The following is a 20,341-nucleotide window of genomic DNA, read 5'->3' as shown; positions in this document are numbered from 1 at the left end:
GTAATATGAGTAGATTTAATTTGTACCAAATTGAGACATGTTAAAGGTCTCCATGTAAGATCCCAAAAGTTGCGATAATAAATATGTAACATTATCTACCAACATGGCGTCTAATTTCCGTCATCTGTTGGCTTCAATTGACATAAATAAACCGCTAACATTAAAGGTACACAACACAACCGAAAATGTTTCAATATATTGTAATTATTCTAGTTTTATTGTCTTTCTATATTGATCCATTTATTAACCATATTTTTTATTGAATATCTACTCTACATAGGTAGCTATCATAGATATGATTTGTGTCGTTTTTACCTTACCATATTTTTACTTACTTTCCCTTACGATAATTTTCTTAATTTTACCTTAATTTATCTGTCTTATCTAAACCTAGCTTACCTTATCTGAACTTAATTTTCTTTAACTTATGGTACATTAACTTAGATTACTTTACTTAATCTTGCTTAGTAATTTAATGTCCTTCCATTTTCGCTTACCCTATTATAACACATTCTTACCTCACTACACCTTACATTGGCTTACTTTCTTGACTTACCTTACGTAACTTACCCTAACTTACTTTCTCTTACCTTACTGTACCTTATTGTCCTTATTTTGTCTTATCGGTACCTTATTCTGTCATACCTTACTTCATCCTATCCTACTTCACTTTATCTTAACTATCTTAATTTTTTGTACTGTACCTTATCTTAATTTTACCCTACCCTTCCATGTCATATCTTTCCATACCTTATGATTTACCCAACATTAAGCTAAATACCTTTACTTTACCCATACCCTATCTTAACTTCTTTTATCGTAACATACTGGTATCTTATTTTACCTTACCTTAACTTCCTTCGCTTTATCTTAATCATGAAAATTAAGTACGATATAGTACAAATTGTTTTCATTATAGTCTTCTGAATGATTCGTATCATATAACACTGTAAGAATATTTTTGTGAATTGTTTATCCCCCATACAGCTACTATTAAAATTCAGCATCCCTTCATAAACTTTATAAAAAAATATAAACTAACGTTTAACTTTTTACCTTGCTATGATGTTAATAACATTTATTTATCCATAGATTTAGACTTGATAGAGCCTCATTATCTTAGGGCAGTGGTCCCCAAAGTGTGGGCCGTGACCCTCTGGGAGGTTGTTTAAATAGCTGAGAGGGTCGCGAGAAGGTTCACAAAACAAAACATGCCTTGAGATATGTTTATGTTGTATTTAGAAACATAAAAATAAACAACGTCGAACATAAAAATTAAAACGTTTCAGTAGTTATAAAACAAAAAATAATTAATGCAATAAATGTGCCTGTTTTTGAGAAAATAACTTCTCATCATTTTTAACCTTGTAAGGAAGAGGGACCCGAAGGCTTGCACTGCAGCCTTTGGCTTATTGTCCTTACCACTCCTATTCTGTGAATAATTGGGTAGCCAAACAGCCACACTCTTATACAAGTACAGCATGCTGCACCATGAATTTAACCTGGAATATTGTATGGATGATGTTGATATGTGAATTAATGATGAAATGAGTCCGAGGTCCAACGCCAGAAGTTACCCAGCAATTCTGCTTCAATTTGTTGAGGGAAAATTAAAAAAAAAAACAATCAGGCAGTGGCGGCTCGTGATAAAATATTATGTCTGTTCACAATTTTGGGTTCCAAAAACGAAGAGAATTTGAAATCGTACATTTTTAGCCTAATATGAAATGTCATGATTCCAATGTTTCACTGTCGAAAAAACCGTATATAAATTCAAAACAACATATAATAATAATAATAATAATAATAATAATAATAATGATGATGATGATGAAACCTAATCTTTTTATTTCCAATTTTTCCTGGAAAGCCAGTTTACCCAGTTCATTACTCTTCAAAATTACTTGAACGGAGTTCATTGTTTACGTCTGTTACATAAAACAATTTACAAAAGCGTATGTTCAGTAATATACTGTATTTTGATTCACAACACACTGATACACTATAGCCCATACCAGTACTGTAATCCCATTCGCATAGATTGATTACTATAAATACATGCCAATAAATATTATTCTTAAATAATATACACCACCATACAGATATTTAAATTCATACCACCATCACATTCAGCCAGCACGTCTTTGAAAGCCAAACTATGCTATATCCCGATACTGAAGTATAGTAATTCGCAAACTACATTCTCGTAGCAGCACTGTACACACATCCACATAAAGTAAATATGTTCCAACAGTAAGATGCTGACACCTGCAGGCTAAAATACAGATTTATTAAATTTTCTCGAGATATAGCACGTAAACGATAGGCATTGATGCACCTGACATCTGTAAGATAGATTCACTGTTCACTTAATGCTTTGTGCTCTTGATGAGTCATAAGCGGCCAGCGAAAGACAATTTTCTCCCACGCATGCGTGAAATTTCTGTAACCTTGAAAAGAGCATGGCTTGTAGGTGAACGGATGTTGCCAAGTTTATATAAGAAGTTTATGCAAGATGTGAGAAGTTTAAAATAATCGATCCTGATATTACACATCTCCACTACGCCAGTACGGTATTAAATAATAAAACTAGTCGTGCATTAATGGAAACAAGGTGTTCATGTGTTCTTGTGCTCTTATTGACGCACAGCCACTGCAATCAGGTAACTTGTCCCGACTGGGATTTGAACTTGGGGCCACTCGTTTCACGGCCAGATGCACTAATTGTTACTTCACAGTGGTGGACAACTTCTTACCTAGTTTTGAGTAAAATTATCGTTGGCTTTGATTTTACATGAAGTTGTATTTTTCAAATGGATTTATCTACTCGTATGGTAGTGGGGGATGGGGAGACACGCAAACAAAAGTCTTGCCCAAATGTCTGGGAACCACTGTCTTAGGTGTGTCATTGCAACCATCCACTCCATTATTTTCAGTACATTTATTTTTTTGTTTTCCACTTGACATACCTATTAAGCTCAAATCAGTATTTTTGCAGAGTTTATTTTATTTATTTATTTCATCAATGTGTTCACGTCATGGCGGATTAGATGTGTTCCAGTTCTTAATCTGCCATACCTCTATATAATTATTACAAAAAATAATACCGGTACATAAGGAACCTATAAGTATATACTAAGTATCTGTTTACCCAATATTTTTGCAGAGTTAATTGTACCGTATATAGATTAATCATCATACCAATGGAAAATCGTAAGATTCCATAATGACATACCGGGACTTATTGGGTTTATATCACATAAATTTTCCCAAGCCCAAATTAATGTTAATTGAAGACTTCCTCAAATAAGGGTGTACGGTAACCAACAGATCTATAATAGATGTTTCAGGAGAAAAGAAAATATTATTTCAGGTGAATATTTCGTTAGACACAGGTCAAAATTACTTTTTCTACCAAAGTCACATATTTAATTAATTTGATGTTAACCCTTTTTCGAGGGAGATCTTCAATTATGTTTCTGCACTTTTCAATAATATGGTTATGAAAATAGTGAGTAAAACTTTTATTGACCACTTTATTAACATTTTACTAAGCTTAACACATGTAAAAATACTTCCAAGGAGATTTACTTATTATTTAGGAGCATGATAGATATATATATATATATATATATATATATATATATATACACACACACACACACACACACACACACACACACACACACACACACACACAGTACCGGTACGTGTAATGGTAAATAGATTTTATAATGTACATAGCGGACATATCTTTGTTATACTGTACCGTATTTACAAATATCTGTATAGAAAAACAGATATTATAAAATCATTAAAAAGGGAAAATGAAACATTAAGTTAGTAAATATAAAGGAAATTAACTTTTACATCAAAAGTTTCTTTAATAATAATAATAATACATTTGAAGATTATTTATCCACTGTGCTAAAACAAAGGAACATTTATCTTTCTTAAAATACCATGACATGTTTAGTTTAGGTATGTTGCCTTCGACCCTTACTCAATATAAGACTCAACAGTTCTAATCGTATTTATAATTATTAATATTGAATCTTTGTTTGATGTTTATTATTTGTGTATTATCAAACCGTCATAGTACTAAAATTTCAATAAAGCATAATTTATTTATTACTATGATGTACCGAAGTACATATGGAGTTTCAGTGCAGGAATTTACAGCAGGTAGAACTTAAACTGAAAGGGATTCAATCCAGGATTGGGGCTTGAATCCGGTGTGGCTTAGTGGATAAGTGCTAGCACATAAAGGTGGAAACCCGAGTTCGAGTCCTAGTGCAAGAGAAAAGTTTTCTTCAGTCTACCATTCTTCGCCATAATTCATTTACTTATATTACTGGTATCAATGAAGTGTGACAAACTGGTAGACTTTCCACTAAATTTAAAGGCACCTAAGAAGATGCTATGGTCATTGTCAGATTAGCCCTAAATAAAAAATGTGTTACATATTCAACACATTGAGGTTTCATTAGTATTCTCTTTTTTACTGCTGAAGAATGTAAATGAAGAAATAATAAAAAAAAAACTGAGATTATCGAAATTCTCTTTACAAAATATAAAATAATTGGCACCAAAAAGGAGTTTAAAATCTTGCAGGAAGCTATTGTGCAGTACTGGTTTACAAAGCTTCGTTTTAAAAACTCTTGACAGTAATTAAAACTATGCAGATCTATCTTTGAAAGTGCAACTCCCTATCTTATATAGGTAGTAAATTTATTTATATTCGTATATTGTTGCAATAATTTACGAAAATGACGCCAAATGATATAAGCATTACCACTTATATGTCTCATTTAACTTACTGTACTGTATATTAATGCAGTATATTTAGGTGAATTTCTTCATAACAGATAGCTATGTATATTAGTAAATTGCTTACATTGGAATGACATGTTTCCAGCTAAATTATTTATTTATGTATGCCAGGAAGAATCAAAACAATATTATATTATAATCCTTCCTTCTATACAGAATGATGTGGTACAATGTATTTACCCATATACATCAGAATTAAAATATTATAAAATTGATTCATATCAGTTTATTATATTATATCTAAAAATAATACTGATCTGCTTCACAAAATGTATAAATAGGATTAGTTCAATAACACATAGGCTACTAAGAAGAGAAACATAAACTACCTACTAGGACCTATTATTAAGACGCTAAATATTCTAAAAATACAAGGTGTATTCAAAGAAGACTGAAAATGACTTCCTTAAATGTAATATTTTATACACTTACAGGGAATTGATTTTTTTTCACTTCCGTAGTTATTTAATAACATTTTTTAATTAAATTGTCTCATGCTGTGATTTAAAACAAGAACATTACTCCTACACAGAATTAAGTTACAAAAGAACACGGTTATGCTTCTGTGTTTTACTTTATAGCCTAATATTTTTAAGACCCATGTTAATCATAAACTTCACAAAAATTTACATATAAATTAAAAATTAGTACATTTAACGATATGAGAAATCGGAGTGCTCACAGATTACAGTATGTCATAGAAATTATTGGTATCTGGATATAATAAAAGGAAGAATGTTGCGAACGACATAAAATAGTGAAAATTTAATCTCATCATACATATTACCCGTAAGTTATTTAATGTTTGGCTGGGTGAAAGAGATGCCCCTAGTCCTGCCATAGTCATGGTCATCCAAAATCTTGTATGAGTATATTACATACTCACTGACACTATGATTATTCACTCGTCTGTAATTTCATTTTATATTAATGGTCATAAGTGCAAGTATATGTCATGTAGAAAATATTTCATAACTGGAACCTTCATATCTTAATCTTAATAATAAAGAATAGCCACTGATGAAATATTAAGTTATTTAAATTAAATAAATAACATCAATGTGTTAATATTTAAATTATGGTGTTATTTTACTTGATTGATTAGTTTCGATGTTATATCCACCATCCTCTGAATTCTAGTTAATTCCCGCACTGCTGAAGATAGCCTGGGAACTTACTACAATTCAGAAGGTGATGATTATGACATCGAAACTAGTCAGGTTAAATAACACCATAATTTAAATATTAACATAGCGATGTTATTTATTTCAGTTAAATAACTTAATAGTTCACCAATGATTATATAAGTGCTAAAAGATTGTAACCAAGAATGAAGAAACAATATCCGCATCAGAATTTTTCGAATTTTTTAATACAATTTTGCCTAAGTAATTAATATTAATAAACTTGGTATCATTATCTGATATATCAGTAATCTAATTTAATGACTGTCAGCAATATGAAGACAGAAAAAGAGATTCATCAAGATATAAGATTCCCTCAACCCAATAAGAGCAAATGCATTGAACCCTGGACTCATTTCGCTGGTACCTACTATTACCTTAATCTCATTCAGACGTTATATAACCATAATAGTTTAAAAAGCGTCATAAAACAACCAACTAAAAATTATATATATATATATATATATATATATATATATATATATATATATGTGAACTAGTCCTGCAGATTGAAAGGGACGATAGGGTCCACTGAAATCAATAGAAAACCTATATTACATTTTGTGATTAACTGCACGGTTAATTAGAAAATAAGTTGAAATTTCCAACAGTCTGGCAACCTCGCCGCTATCAGTCTCTTTTCATATCGTAATAAAGATGTAAGAGGTCAACATACTCAGTGTAGTGAACTGCCTCATGCCTCCTTCTCTAGCTGCAACATTGCGATGTGGTTGCATCGTTCAGTGGCTTGAAATGAGTGGTTCTTTAATTAAATTTACACGAAAACTGCCCACGTTATGGAAATACGACAGAGGGATAAGTGATTTTTTATTAGATTTTCTATCGATATGGACAAAAATCACGATCCAACTCGCAACAGTTACCGAATAAGAGGCTGTTAAACATTCGGGAAAACAACTTTTTTTCTGAAAAAACTATGAACTTTCCACCAATATTGTGTTACAGATTTTTGTTACATAAAACATAAGTTATTCACTCTAAAAATCTGCAGGGTTATTTCACTTCCACTCTGTATATATAATAAATTTCAAACTCTAAAAAACTGTGATGAAATCATTCTCAGTCTTCAGAGAAAATCCTTTGTAAAAACTGTAACATAAATGTAATACTTTGGGAACAAAGAAGAGTGCAGTGATGACAACATTTGTGTATGTACAGGACAGATTTTACTAGCCTGCCACCATGTGATGAGAGAAGAATTAAGTGTGTTAATCATATCCGCTTTGATAGCAAGGTCTCTTTCGTACGATCACAAAACGTGTTGTGTTTCTTGGTGCTCCGTGGACCAGCATTGTTATTCTCACTATCTGCTGGTTCTCACATAAATAATATTCTTTTCTATTACATCTACTATCAGTTACTAGCATGGTAAAAACTATGTATAATTTTTGCTGGTTATATCTTTGGGTAGATGATTTTATATAAACGGATGCATGGTAATTGAATGTGTGTTATATTCAAATGGATGAACTACTACATTGCACAATGAAGGAGTCAGTCACTGTTGTGATTTTATCAAGGTCATGCGGTTCAGCTTCCAGATTGTGAAGCATCGTAGGTCACATTACCATAATGGTAATATAGACATAGCTCTATCACTTTCTGTTGCTCTATTGTATACTAATGAGACCATAATATATCGATAAAGAAATGTACAGTATATGTAAAAGGGAATGTATATTTATTAATAATTGTAAAAATAACACAACAAAGAGTTACTGTTATAATGGCATTACTGTATGAGTCAAAATTTGTCTTACTTGATTGGGCCAAAATGCAAAATAAAGAATATTATAATAAAATAATGTAACTCAGGATTTTAAATACATAGTTTAAAGGAAAATATACAAACAAAATATATTTCTTGGAAGTATGCACTATAGCATCACTATTCTAAGAATTTATTTTCTTCTTTCATGATCTGTTCTGTTTGAAGGATTTTAATCTTTTAGTATAATCATGACTTGTAGATATAGAAAATTGCAGTGGCCCAATCAATTTCTTGGCTGAAGATAATATGCATTGTAGTTACTTCTTACAACTCTGAACAAAAAAGAAGAAAAATGTTACTAGACAAAAAATCCCCCAAATAAATTATCACTACAAATGACAAGGCTTAAAACTAAAATTATGTAGAAACCATCACAAATAATACAATTGTCTGTGGTTATGTCAACTGTAATTTTCATTAAAGTGGTTTTAAGACAATCTAAAGTGTTACACTGCAAATATATTATATTTAGATAGAGACATTACCAATGCCACCAAAGGTATCTTTAAATAAACTATCAAAATTAAAACATCCATCTCTGTCCAAGCTAGAATAGAATACCTTAATTTAATTTCAGCTCTTGTATACCTAGAACAGATATTCAACATGATGCATATAGCCTATCAATCCACTACGAGTTATGAATATGTCTGTCATTTTGAATTATGCATCCCTGAACTAAAACAGAAACAGGATTATTATATCGCTAAATAAAATGATGAATTTACAGATTTTAACTTTGATTTCTTGATGCAGTATTCAAATTATTTTTATATACCAATTACCGTATCAAGAAGGAAAATATGTATAGGCCTACCGTATTTATTATTTCAATTTTACAGTATATTTATACAATGAAAAGTACTATGCATAACTCAAAAATACAGCATAATCGGTTTACTCTTATTATTAACACACATAATTAACATTACGTCCATCTTTGGACTTCACAAGGCAAATAGACTCTTTCCCACACTCAACCACCATTTATTTCTGCCAACTGCCTCTTCTTCAGTCGATATAATTAAAATTCCTGCAGGAAATATGAAGAGTTTCTATTAAATAGTGTATCACTTGATGATGACACTACAATTAACCAGACTGAAGAAAAAACTGCAGAAAAAATAAGGTAGCTACAAACATTGATTTGGAGGACGCAAGATGGAAGATGAGAGCTTATGTGTTACCGGTACATGTTTAATCTATTTCACAGAATACATAGGGAATAAAGTGAAGAAAATCAACTTCCTTCCCTGCGTTGTCGCCCACATATATATGCACATGCACACAAATTACAATTATTAATATTTCAATTACCTAAAAGTGTTGCACTCCAGAGTTGTTGGCTGTAACCAGTGTGTACATAACGATTAATATTTTAATCAACTGAAAGTCATGTAAGAGTTATTAATCTGATCAGTATATATTATGTGTGTTTCAGTGACTTATTCTTTATTGGTTAAGGCCAAAGGAAAATAAATAAACCTAAATAAATTCGAAGAAAACATCCAGTACTGCAGGGGCTATAGGCCTACACAATCAATGAAATACCGGTAATAATTGGCGAGCATGGAGTAATGGTATAATGAAAATGGCAGTTGAAACCGAAGTTCTCAAAAAAGTATAGGCCTACTGCTTCACAGTCACTTTGTCCATTACGATCATACAATCTGCCTAGGCTTGAATATCAGTTGCAGCACTGGTACTGGTACATGAAATACAATGAACTGAGCTATAGTTAGATTTTCATGTGATACAAATGTACCAGTATTTCCTTGAAGAACAATATTTCCAACATAAAGATTAAATAATTAATTATTAAATTCTTCTTGTAATTCACTTTGTAATACTTGTTATGAGAATATAAAACTTCAAAAACTTGGAACTTTTAAACAATTTCAAAATTGTATTAAAATGTTTTTTTAATTCGTTTATTTTACTATGCTTCATCAACTGCGATGGTTATCTAGCATCTGAGTGAAATGAAGATGATAATGGCTGCGAAATGAGTGCAAGGTCCAGCGCCAAAAGTTACCCAGCATTTGCTTTTAATGTGTTGAGGGATAATCCCTGAAAAACCTCAACCAGGTAACATGTCCCAGCCAGGATTTGAATCCAGGCCCGCTCGCTTCATCATCAAATATGCTGTTATTCCACAGTGGTGGAGGCCTCGTGTTTTAAGAGGACAAATCGAAAAGTCTTCGTCCCTATTTTTTTCAGCCCCAATAACAAACATACAGGAAGTATTCTAAGTACCTTTTTCCACATAGTCACCACCCCTCTTCAGGTAGGGTTGCCATACGTCCTGAAGAAGCGGGATTTTCCTGAATTTTAATACATGAGAAGTATCCTGCCCAATTTTCAACAAATCGGCAAATGTCCTGAATTTTAAGATTGATTTAAAACTTTCACTCTAGGAAGCGTGCACAAATGAAATTTATTACATTTCCTCTGTTAAAGACACTAAAATCTGTTCTTTATTTCGCTTTGTCACTGCCCCATGTCTTTCAGAAATCTATAATAAACATAGAGAGAGAGAGAGTCTATATCTGTAATTGAGGTTGTGAATGAACTGAATTATATTGCAAATATTCTTAAAGAGAGGATTGACCATTATTTTCTGCCTCTTAATGTGAAAGACGTTTTAAAAGAGTTAGATAATCCAGTCATTGTTAAAAATTTTGAGAAAGAAGCAAACGATTGCTAGTACATAATTTGTCTTGAGTATTTACAAAAGTGGTTAAATTCTTTCATTGATCTCAAGTGGTTCAATTGGTTGCTCTTAAAGGAAGTACCAACTTGGAGTGGGCATAGAGAAGGCACTGTTAAATACTTATTGAAGCATGGCTACAAAGTTGATGAGTCAGTAGAATTCAATCAATCACTGTGTTTAATCACGTTTGTGAAAGAAAAACTGAATGAACTGACTCTGACAGTAATTTCATGCAAAAAATAGCTAGTAATTGAATTTTTTTTTAATTTAACGGAAGGGGGCACTATGGTCCAGCACTGCGACCTTGTTCAGATCTATTGCACTAGCCCTCTGGTGACACATTCCCAAACCCACACAGGCCGACCACACTAAGGTTCTCTGGTTCAGGTTTCGAGCAGGTAACCCCACTCGTCCCTAGGCCAACCCCCTCCATGCATCACCAGTCGGCTTTTGGGGAACGCTACGGAATTATAATGACATGGAGAAATGGTGATGGAATGATATAAATGCCTAATTTTGGGAAAAACGGGAGAACCCCAGGAAAAACCTCAACTGCGACCTTGTCCACCACAAGTGTCACTATGGATTTTTTCAATGAAAAAATCCAAGACCTGACTGGGAATCGAACCCAGGCAGCCCGCGTGACAGTCTGAAGGTCGACCATTCAGCCACCGCAGAGGTAGCTAGTGATAAATGGGTGGAATTATTCAGTTCTTGTAAAAATAGTGAGCAATATTCAGAATTACTAAAGATTACCCAGTTCTATTTCTGTTTACCTGTCCATAATGTATATGTGGGAAGAATCTTTTCTATCATGAATGCGCAATGGACACATGACAGGAATAGACTAAAATTGAATCCATTAGAACAATTCTGATGGTTCAATATAAATTTAAAGATGTCATGATTGCAATTTCATGAATATCTAATGCGAAACAATGTGTTGATGAAGAAGATTTCATTTTAGGGAAAAATAACTCATTTAAGATTAAGAATGAAGTAACGAACTGAATTATAAATTCTATTGTATAATTGTGTGGTATTAATATGTTATTTGTTGCACATTGTGAAGTTTCTGTGTATTTTTAAGACCATACTAAAAGAATTAAGTCGTAATTACAATATGTTGCGTTGGACGCTTGGAGTCCTGAATTCTTGCCTCACCCTTATGGCAACCCTATCTTCAGGCATTTGTCCCATCGCACCGCTATTTTGGAGATGCCGCTGTTGTAGAATTAGGTCAATTGAGCATGGAATCACTGTTAGACAGCAGTCTTCGCGTCATCATCGGAAATGAACCTCTTCAGTGGACCAAACACGTGGTGATCACTGGGAGCGAGATGTGGTCTATACGATGGATGCTTCATAATCTCTCATCCAAATGACTACAGTTGAGCGGAAGTTCTGTTTGCCACATGAGGCCTGGCGTCATGGAGCAGAACCACATTGTCTATAATACCTTATCAAAGTTTGAAGTAGGTAGTGTTAAAGATAACTGTTGCATTGCTTTTGGCAGGCAGAAGTAGGCCTACTATTTTATCTTTGTTTTCCCTCAGCCCTTCGGTTTTGCTTTCTTGTTTTAGTGATATTGGGAAAGACTATAATGGCTGTGATTACACCACCCTCGTTAACCCCAGATGTGACCCAGTACCCACACATCCTGCAGTTTGCTCCATAGCTATCTCTCTTGTCTTCTGAAAAAGGTCACTGTCTTCGGTCATTTACGAGTAATGTGCTACTTGGCAAGCAGAAGACTAATCTTTACAGAATATACCAGTACCAATAACTAATGATATGTCAAAGCATAGTGATTAAGGATTGTAGGATGGTATTGTGATCTTTGTAATTAGTACTACCCCAGCATTTGCATGGACAGACTTGAGGAACAATGAAAAACCCTACTCGAGATAGCCGACCCTTGGGATCGAACCCCGGTCCTTCAGAATACAAGGTATGTGTTTTAGTAATATCATCACCATGCTGATTAACGTACAGTATTATCTTCTATTTATGAGAACCACAGATTATATTAATACATCTAACCATAGGCAGAGAGAGAACCATTTCCTTGGGGGGGGAGGGGGGCAAAGCAAAGCCACAGAATCCCCATATAACGGGGTTATGGGGGACATCATTTACCTCCTCCCCCGTTATAGCTTGACCGTGGTACAATATATTGGAATATGGTCATTTAATACAGGTATTTTCGAGGGCATATTTCTTACAGTGTTACATCAATATCCGTGATGTTTTGGACAGAGTTGTATAGGGCTTGAACTGTAGGTCTACTATAAACTATAATAGGGTATAACTTACAACAATCTCCCTATTTTTCTCTCTCGTACAGAAACACATGCATAAATCAATAAAACTACGTTACAGTGCTAACAGAAACTTTTTTATATGACGTTTACCTTCCTGAGATGTATGAAATGTAAACTCTATTTTATTTAATCTCGTCTTTAAGTTACACATTATAAAAGGATCACTTTTCTTTTTTCTGCATTGTTGTACACTATTATTCATATTTCTCCAAGTGGCAGCCTGAACACCTGCAGACTTTTAACACACGAGTACAGGCTGTTACAAAAGAAATATTACAATGCTTCCGTTCCTCAAGTGAGGTATAGCAATTCTTATACATTCAGAAATTTAAAATAAATGTTATAGTCCAGCCCAGACACATGATCTGAAGACATTAATTTATCACTTTAAGCACAGAAACTTAATCATAAAACAAAAGTAAAAAATATATTTTAAATTCAATATTTTCTAATGTTAATAGAAAAAAAAAGTTGAGACAAGTTTGGGAAGGCAGTGCCTTCCCTTGCCCCTCCATAACTCCGCCTATGGATCTAACATGTTTGTCACAAGTACCGTGACCTAATTGCATCAGCCAAAAGTGAGGCAATTGTCATTAACCCCCTTCAAAAAAAAATATATCTTTAGAAGTTTACTTTAGAACTCACGAACAGCAAACCTATTGTGGAATTAATAGGCCTAAATAATTTAGAATAAAGGAGTATTAGCCTATATTATGGAAAAATGTACATTAAAATTGTATGAATTTTGTAATGAACAAATAATTGTACAACATACAAATATACAGTAAAATATACCATATGTATACAGAGTACCGGTAATTCACGAAGTTTTACCATCACTAATGAAGCATTTTCCTGAAGTGATTTGGAACTTATTTTCCTATCTCAAATAACCTAGGAATAATAATTGATTTTCTAAACGGTGTTGGTGTGAATGAGCTCTCAATGAGCTTACTTTGCATGCATCGAGTCATTTGTCACGTGTTCAGTTCACGATCATACCCAAAGACGTTATATAGTATACCACAGTCTAGTATATACAGTCACGAAGCTTGAGTTTATGGGGGTACTAGGAACAATAGACTGTGCAGGTACTATTTCGCATTATCTGTAATGAGGCGATAGTAGCGATCCTAGTGGTTAGCAATTATCTAAGGATGCATATTTATTACGTATTGAGCTTTGTGACTGTATATACTAGACTGTGGTCCATGGGCGGCTTTTGGGGTAGTGCCAGTGTGCCATGGCACCACCAATGAAAGAAACAAAAATAATATCCTAGAAAGCAGTTGTAATAGTTTATTTCTACACATTTTATTCGTATTTCATTTGAACGAGCGAGCGCACAAATCCGGACGCACTCTTGCAGCGTTTTTCCGAACGTTGGAGCCACTTCAGTGAGGCACTACCTGCGTCCATATAACACTGTACAAAAGGCTACTGCTTCTACAGTCTCGCTCAAACCTCCTGACGTTTACAGGTGTGTCTGCTTATCGGCGATAGCCAATAGCGGCAGTGCTGCGTTGCAACATACGGGCTACACAGACCCGCCGCATAGTCGCCGCTTAGAAATCTCAAAATCAAATAACAAGTGCGCTGGGAAAATTGGTATGTTGTTGGGACCCTGCATGTAAATATAATGAATGCTTAATGTTTTCTGAACACATAGAAACAAAAATCACGTTTCTACCTCCAGTGGTTCCAATTTTATGGGTTAATACGATAAGACGCTATTAAAGGGACTACGTGTAAACCTCGTATTAATCGGGGCCGCGTATTAGACGGATATACTTTGTAATTTTCACTTATATACAATATCTATTAGCATTTTTCTTTATGGAATTACATGATTCATGAAAAGTAATACAGCATTACTCCATTATGTAATTACTGTATTGTACGTCAAAGACATTTACAATATATACTATACTCAGTTCTATCGAAAAAAGTAATTTATAGTTATTTGTCGTGTGCGTGTTTCCAAGTCCTCATGTTTATCACACTTCACTCTCTTGCGCTTACATCCTTCCAACGTCGCAGCTGCAGAGATTTTTTATTATTGTCCTTAATGTGGATGATGGGATTTATAATGAATCAGAGAGTTATTTCTGATCATCGTAATTTCGTAAGATTTTTTCGTCACAGTTGCCTCTGTCTCATTGCTTTGTGCTGACTTCCAGCAATGAAGTAGTGGACGATGTTTATACAGCTGCGATGCGATAAGGAATGTTTATCGTATGTAAGAATTTTGAGAACCATAAACTTACAGCTTCAAACAAAGGGTCCCTTCAGAATATAAACAGAGTTATCTGTTTGTGAGAGGAGAGAAGAGAGACTACTAAATTGAAATGTCAGTTCGATTTCTGATGGTGTTGTGTGCAGTTGGCTCTGTTTAAAGTACGGTATATGAAAGTGTAATGTAATACCTTTTCCCTGTGTTGGCAATTTGGCATTCTCAAAACAATTATGTGGGAAGTGGGAATGGTGGATCGAGTGGATATGGCAGTAAAATTCGGAAAATGGTGTTTAGTGTTTATAATTTCTTTAGGAAATACTCTTCTGAAGAAATGCGTAAAAATCTTAACTTTTCAAAATGTCAAGCACTGACTGCCGAGACGTATTCTTTAAGTGTGTCTGCAATGTCCCGTGTATGCAGAGGCGTTAAAAGAGTGCAAACACAGGGTGCCGATAAATTGTTCCATTCTCCTAGAAAGCATATGAATGTTCCTAAAAGAGTTACAAATCTAGACGACTTCCAAAAAGACGTTGTACGACGTACAATTTTTTACTTTTACGATAACGGGAAATTTCCGACAGCTGGCAAACTAACCGTACTGCTTATAAAAAAAAATAATTACTCAGGTTCAGTTTCTTCCACTAAAAGATTATTGAATCGGTTGGGATTCCGCTACAGGAAAACCAATGATGGGCAAAAATATCTAATGGAACGGAATGATATTGTTGCCGCAAGACTGACGTTTCTGCGCAAAATGCACATGATCAGATCATCAGGTGACACTCGACCCACATTTTACCTTGATGAAACGTGGTTCAACAAAAATCATTTTCTGAAATATGTTTGGCAAGACTCAAATAGAAATAGAGGTCTTAAAGTGCCTTTAGGAAAGGGAGGTAGACTTATTGTTTGCCATGTAGGGTCAGCTGAAACAGGTTTCGTTCCAGGTAGTAATTGGGTATTCAGATCAAAGAAAACCAGTGATTATGACGAAGAAATGACGGCACAATCATTTCGAGATTGGTTCTTAAACAGATTTCTAAATCATTTAGAGGAAGAGAATATAATTATAATGGACAATGCTCCATACCATTCCGTTAGCATTAATAGACCACCAAATACCTCCTCTAAAAAAGATGAAATCAGTGAATGGCTGGAAAGTAAAGGTGTTAGTTTTTCTCCCTCAGACACTAAGTCAGAACTTTTGGAAAAAGTGTTGCCTTTCAAAAGCAGTGAAAAAATGTATGAACTTGATCAGCTGGCCAATGAAATGGGGTATGAAGTGATAAGACTCCCACGTTATCATTGCCAATATAGTGCAATAGAACTAATTTGGGCCCAGGTGAAAAGGGAGGTCGCTAGAAACAACAAAACTTTCAAAATGTCGGATGTGGAAGAACTTGTACATAAGGAACTTGAAAATGCGTGAAACAAGCGGTGAAATTACAAGAGGAAGATTTCGCTAAAGAGTTAGCATTTTAGAACCAGTAATCATTAATTTACAAGAAGACAGTGACACAGATGACAGTAAAACTGATGGTGAGGGGGCTGAATACAGGCGCGGATACAAGGGGGAGGGTCTAGGGGGCTATAGACCCCCATATCAATTCAAAGACTTTTTTTATTTAAAATGTACAAAGCATTATTTTTTTATTCATATAACTTATATGATTTCTTCACTTTCTAAACTTAATATTATTTTGCTATTTTCTTTCGCATACAAACTCTCTTTACAGTTCGAGTGAATAGATCAGGTAAGTGGTCGCATTCCTTAGGGGTCGTTACCATGGGGTTTAACAATAGCTCGGACTTCGGAACGGAAATCTAACTGTAACCACCCCTACCACACTGTAGCTAGGCCGCTACCAACACCTTTGTTATCGTACTTTACAATAGCCACTACATTCGACTTCTGAATTGAGACGAGAAGTGATCAGTCCGTACAGGTGAATTATTTAGTGTAACAGTTATAAGAAATTATAAAATGTCGAAACGTAAGTTTCAAACAAATATCTTACAATTCATCAAGAAGCTGTGTGGTGAAGTGAAAGAAAAGTGCAGTACGGATGACAATGATACAACTGATGAAGAAAAGTGTATGCCTGTTAATACCGTAACAGTGGAATCGGTTATATGCGGTGAAAGTGATGACGCTAGTTCGACGATTCATAATGTATTAGATATTGGTTGCTTAGTGGAAAAAGAAATATGCAGCGACGAGATAAAATACAAGGCTCTAACAAATCCGTGGGTTCCAGACGAAAAATATCTATTTCCGAAGACACTAGAATCGGGACAGTCTAGACAATTTCAGCGTGCGTGGCTTAAAAGATTTCCATGGCTCTCTTACAGTAAGAAGGATGAAGGTGTGTTCTGTCACGTGTGCGTTTTATTCGGATCTAAAGAGGGAGGGCGAAGCAAAGTGACGTTACAGAATTTAGTTACGAAACCTCTAAGAAAATTCAAAAAGGCCTCTGAAATATTCAGGAGACATTCAGAGAACAGTTATCATAAAACTGCTCTCTTAAAATGTGACAACTTTAAACAAATGTTTGAAGGTAAGGTAGAGAACGTTCTGGTTCAATTGAATAATGAAGTGTTACAAACAGTGCGCGAAAACAGGATGAAACTTGTCCCAATAGTAGAAACAATTATTTTGTGCGGCCGACAAAATATTCCATTAAGAGGACACAGGGATGATGGTGCGATTGGCTTGGAAAGCGAAAATCAAAACGAAGGTAATTTCAGGGAGCTTCTAAAATATCGCGTTGATGCCGGTGATCAGATTCTGCATAGTCATCTTAAAAATGCCCCCAAAAACTCATCTCTAACAAGTAAAACAACGCAAAACGATCTCATAAACTGCTGTGGCACCATTATTGAAAAGAAAATTGTTGAAGAGGTTAACCAAAGTAAATATTTTTCTATCTTAGTAGATGAAACAACCGACATCAGTTCCAATGAGCAACTATTATTATGTGTGCGATTCGTAGACCGAGAAAAGTGTTACTTGCATGAGGAATTTTTGAGATTCGTAGTGGTGCAAGATCTAAGTGGAGAGACATTGTCAAAAGTTGTTTTAAGTGAACTGTGGGACTTAGGTCTAGACATTTCGAATCTTCGCGGACAGGGTTATGACGGCGGTGCTAATATGTCGGGGAAGTTTTGCGGTGTCCAAGCACGAATTTTAAAAGAGCAGCCTCTCGCATACTATATGCACTGTGCCTCACATTGTCTAAATTTGTCACTTTCAAAATCGTGCTCTGTTCCCAGTGTTAGACAAACTGTAGACACAGTAGCTGAAATAGCAAAATATGTTAGGGAGTCTAGCAAGCGGTCAATCATGATGAAAGAAAAAATTAGTCAAATATGCCCTGAACACAAGAAAACGAAACTAAAGACCTTGCGTGAAACAAGATGGATTGAACGGCATGACGCAGTGTTACAATTTTTAGACATTTTCTCCGCAGTTATATCATTCCTGGAAGATTTTGGATCCTATGGTACAAAGGCACATTTGATGCTTAACTCAATTTTAAAATTCGAATTCATAATTTCATTGCATATTTCAGCAGAAATATTTGGAATAACACTGTGTGTTTCGCGGAAGCTACAGAGCCCAAATCTCGAACTAAGTCAGTGCTACCAGATGGTTGAATGTGTCATGAATACTCTTCAGGCCTGCCGAGATAATAACACTTATAATTTTCTTTTTGAGAAGGCTGTTGCATTGGCTCAATCTGTAGACGTAGAAGTAAATGTACCTCGAGTTGCATCCAGACAAATCCATCGCAATAATGTTGCGTCTAAGTCTCCTAAAGATTATTACCGCCTCAATGTATTTCTTCCTTTTCTTGATCACCTTCTAAGCGATTTGTCAGTACGATTTTCGCCTGCTAGGCACAGTCATGTAATTAAACTCCAATCTTTGATTCCTAACTTTTTACACGATCCTGATAAAAATATCGATGTCATCCTACAAGCTGCAACGATTTATGAACAGGATCTGCCAGGAACTATTCCAGAGCTTAGAGGAGAGCTACATTTGTGGTTTCAATTTTGGAAGGAGCAACAAAAAAACCAGACACGGCTATAGAAGCTTTGCTGCATACTAGGAATAATTTCTACCCCAATATAAGAGAGCTGCTCACTATATTATGTGTCATGCCAGTGACAACTTGCACCGCGGAACGGTCATTCTCAACACTGAGACGTGTGAAAACCTACCTCAGATCGACGATGAACTAGGACAGACTGAATGGTTTGGTATTGCTCAACATTCATCGTAACATTGACCTAAGTCCGGACGAAGTAATAGAACTTTTCGCAAGAAAACATCCCAGACGACTTCAGCTTCGTTAAACTGTAAATAACATTTAATCGACTTTCCATTCCAGTCACCATTTCCTTTAGAATTAGAACTAACTGAAGACTTAGAACCTAAGAGTGACAATATTGTTGTGGTTTATTTATTTGTTTTTAATTCCATTCTTCTGTGTTGTGATTATACTACTGTATTCATATGTTAATTGAGGGGTTGGGTGCAAGAAAGGCACTTCTCTCAAATGCAAGTTTTGAGAAAATTGATGTTGAAAATTCAAACCGTAATAATGTTATCTATGCACGCCTTTACATTTTGGGTACCGGTACTCCTGACCTCTATGATCACAGTACTAAACTACAACTTTGTTATCATATGCATAACAGATCAGAGAGTTGGCTGTGGTACGCGGTGGAGAGCAGTCCTAGTCAGTTAGTAGCTGCGTCTTTTTGCGTACAGTGCTCACATTGTGTTTAACTTTCACTAGTGTTCAGATTATTTAAAATTTGTGCTGAAAGCAAGTTCTTAATTTTTGTGTGTTAATTACAATTATTATATTTATTTGAGTTACATTCTCTTCGTTTTTGGGCCGTCTGTAGACGGACCCATTGTGTTGTTTATTCAATATGACTTCTAATGAAAATTCGAGTGATTTCAGTGAAATTATAACTACTGCTCAGGTTCATTCAGACATCTATGATACTGCTATAAATCCACAACTGGAAAAGAATGCCATTTCTTCGCATATTGATGAAGTTCATAACTCTTCTGGAACACGGCGTAAAGTCGGAAAAATGTCCTCACCTAGAGAAGCCGACATACATGAATTTAAATTCAAGTCAGTACATAGTAAAATGAAGGGAGTTCTTCCCCGAACTTCAGCTACTCGTTTGTATAAGAAAATGGGAACTACAGTTCCGGTGAAAACTAACAATGTT

General features: G+C 34.7%; 1 pseudogene; it reads left to right on the top strand.

Annotated features, from left to right (window-relative positions):
• The first annotated feature begins 17,066 nt into the window (after window positions 1-17,066).
• LOC138702783 (52 kDa repressor of the inhibitor of the protein kinase-like) lies at window positions 17,067-19,444 on the top strand (annotated as a pseudogene).
• The last annotated feature ends 897 nt before the right edge of the window (window positions 19,445-20,341 follow it).

The sequence above is a fragment of the Periplaneta americana genome, chromosome 7 (assembly GCF_040183065.1).
Source record: "Periplaneta americana isolate PAMFEO1 chromosome 7, P.americana_PAMFEO1_priV1, whole genome shotgun sequence".
NCBI classification, from domain to species: Eukaryota; Metazoa; Arthropoda; class Insecta; order Blattodea; family Blattidae; genus Periplaneta; species Periplaneta americana.
This window is presented reverse-complemented; position numbering and strand designations above follow the sequence as displayed.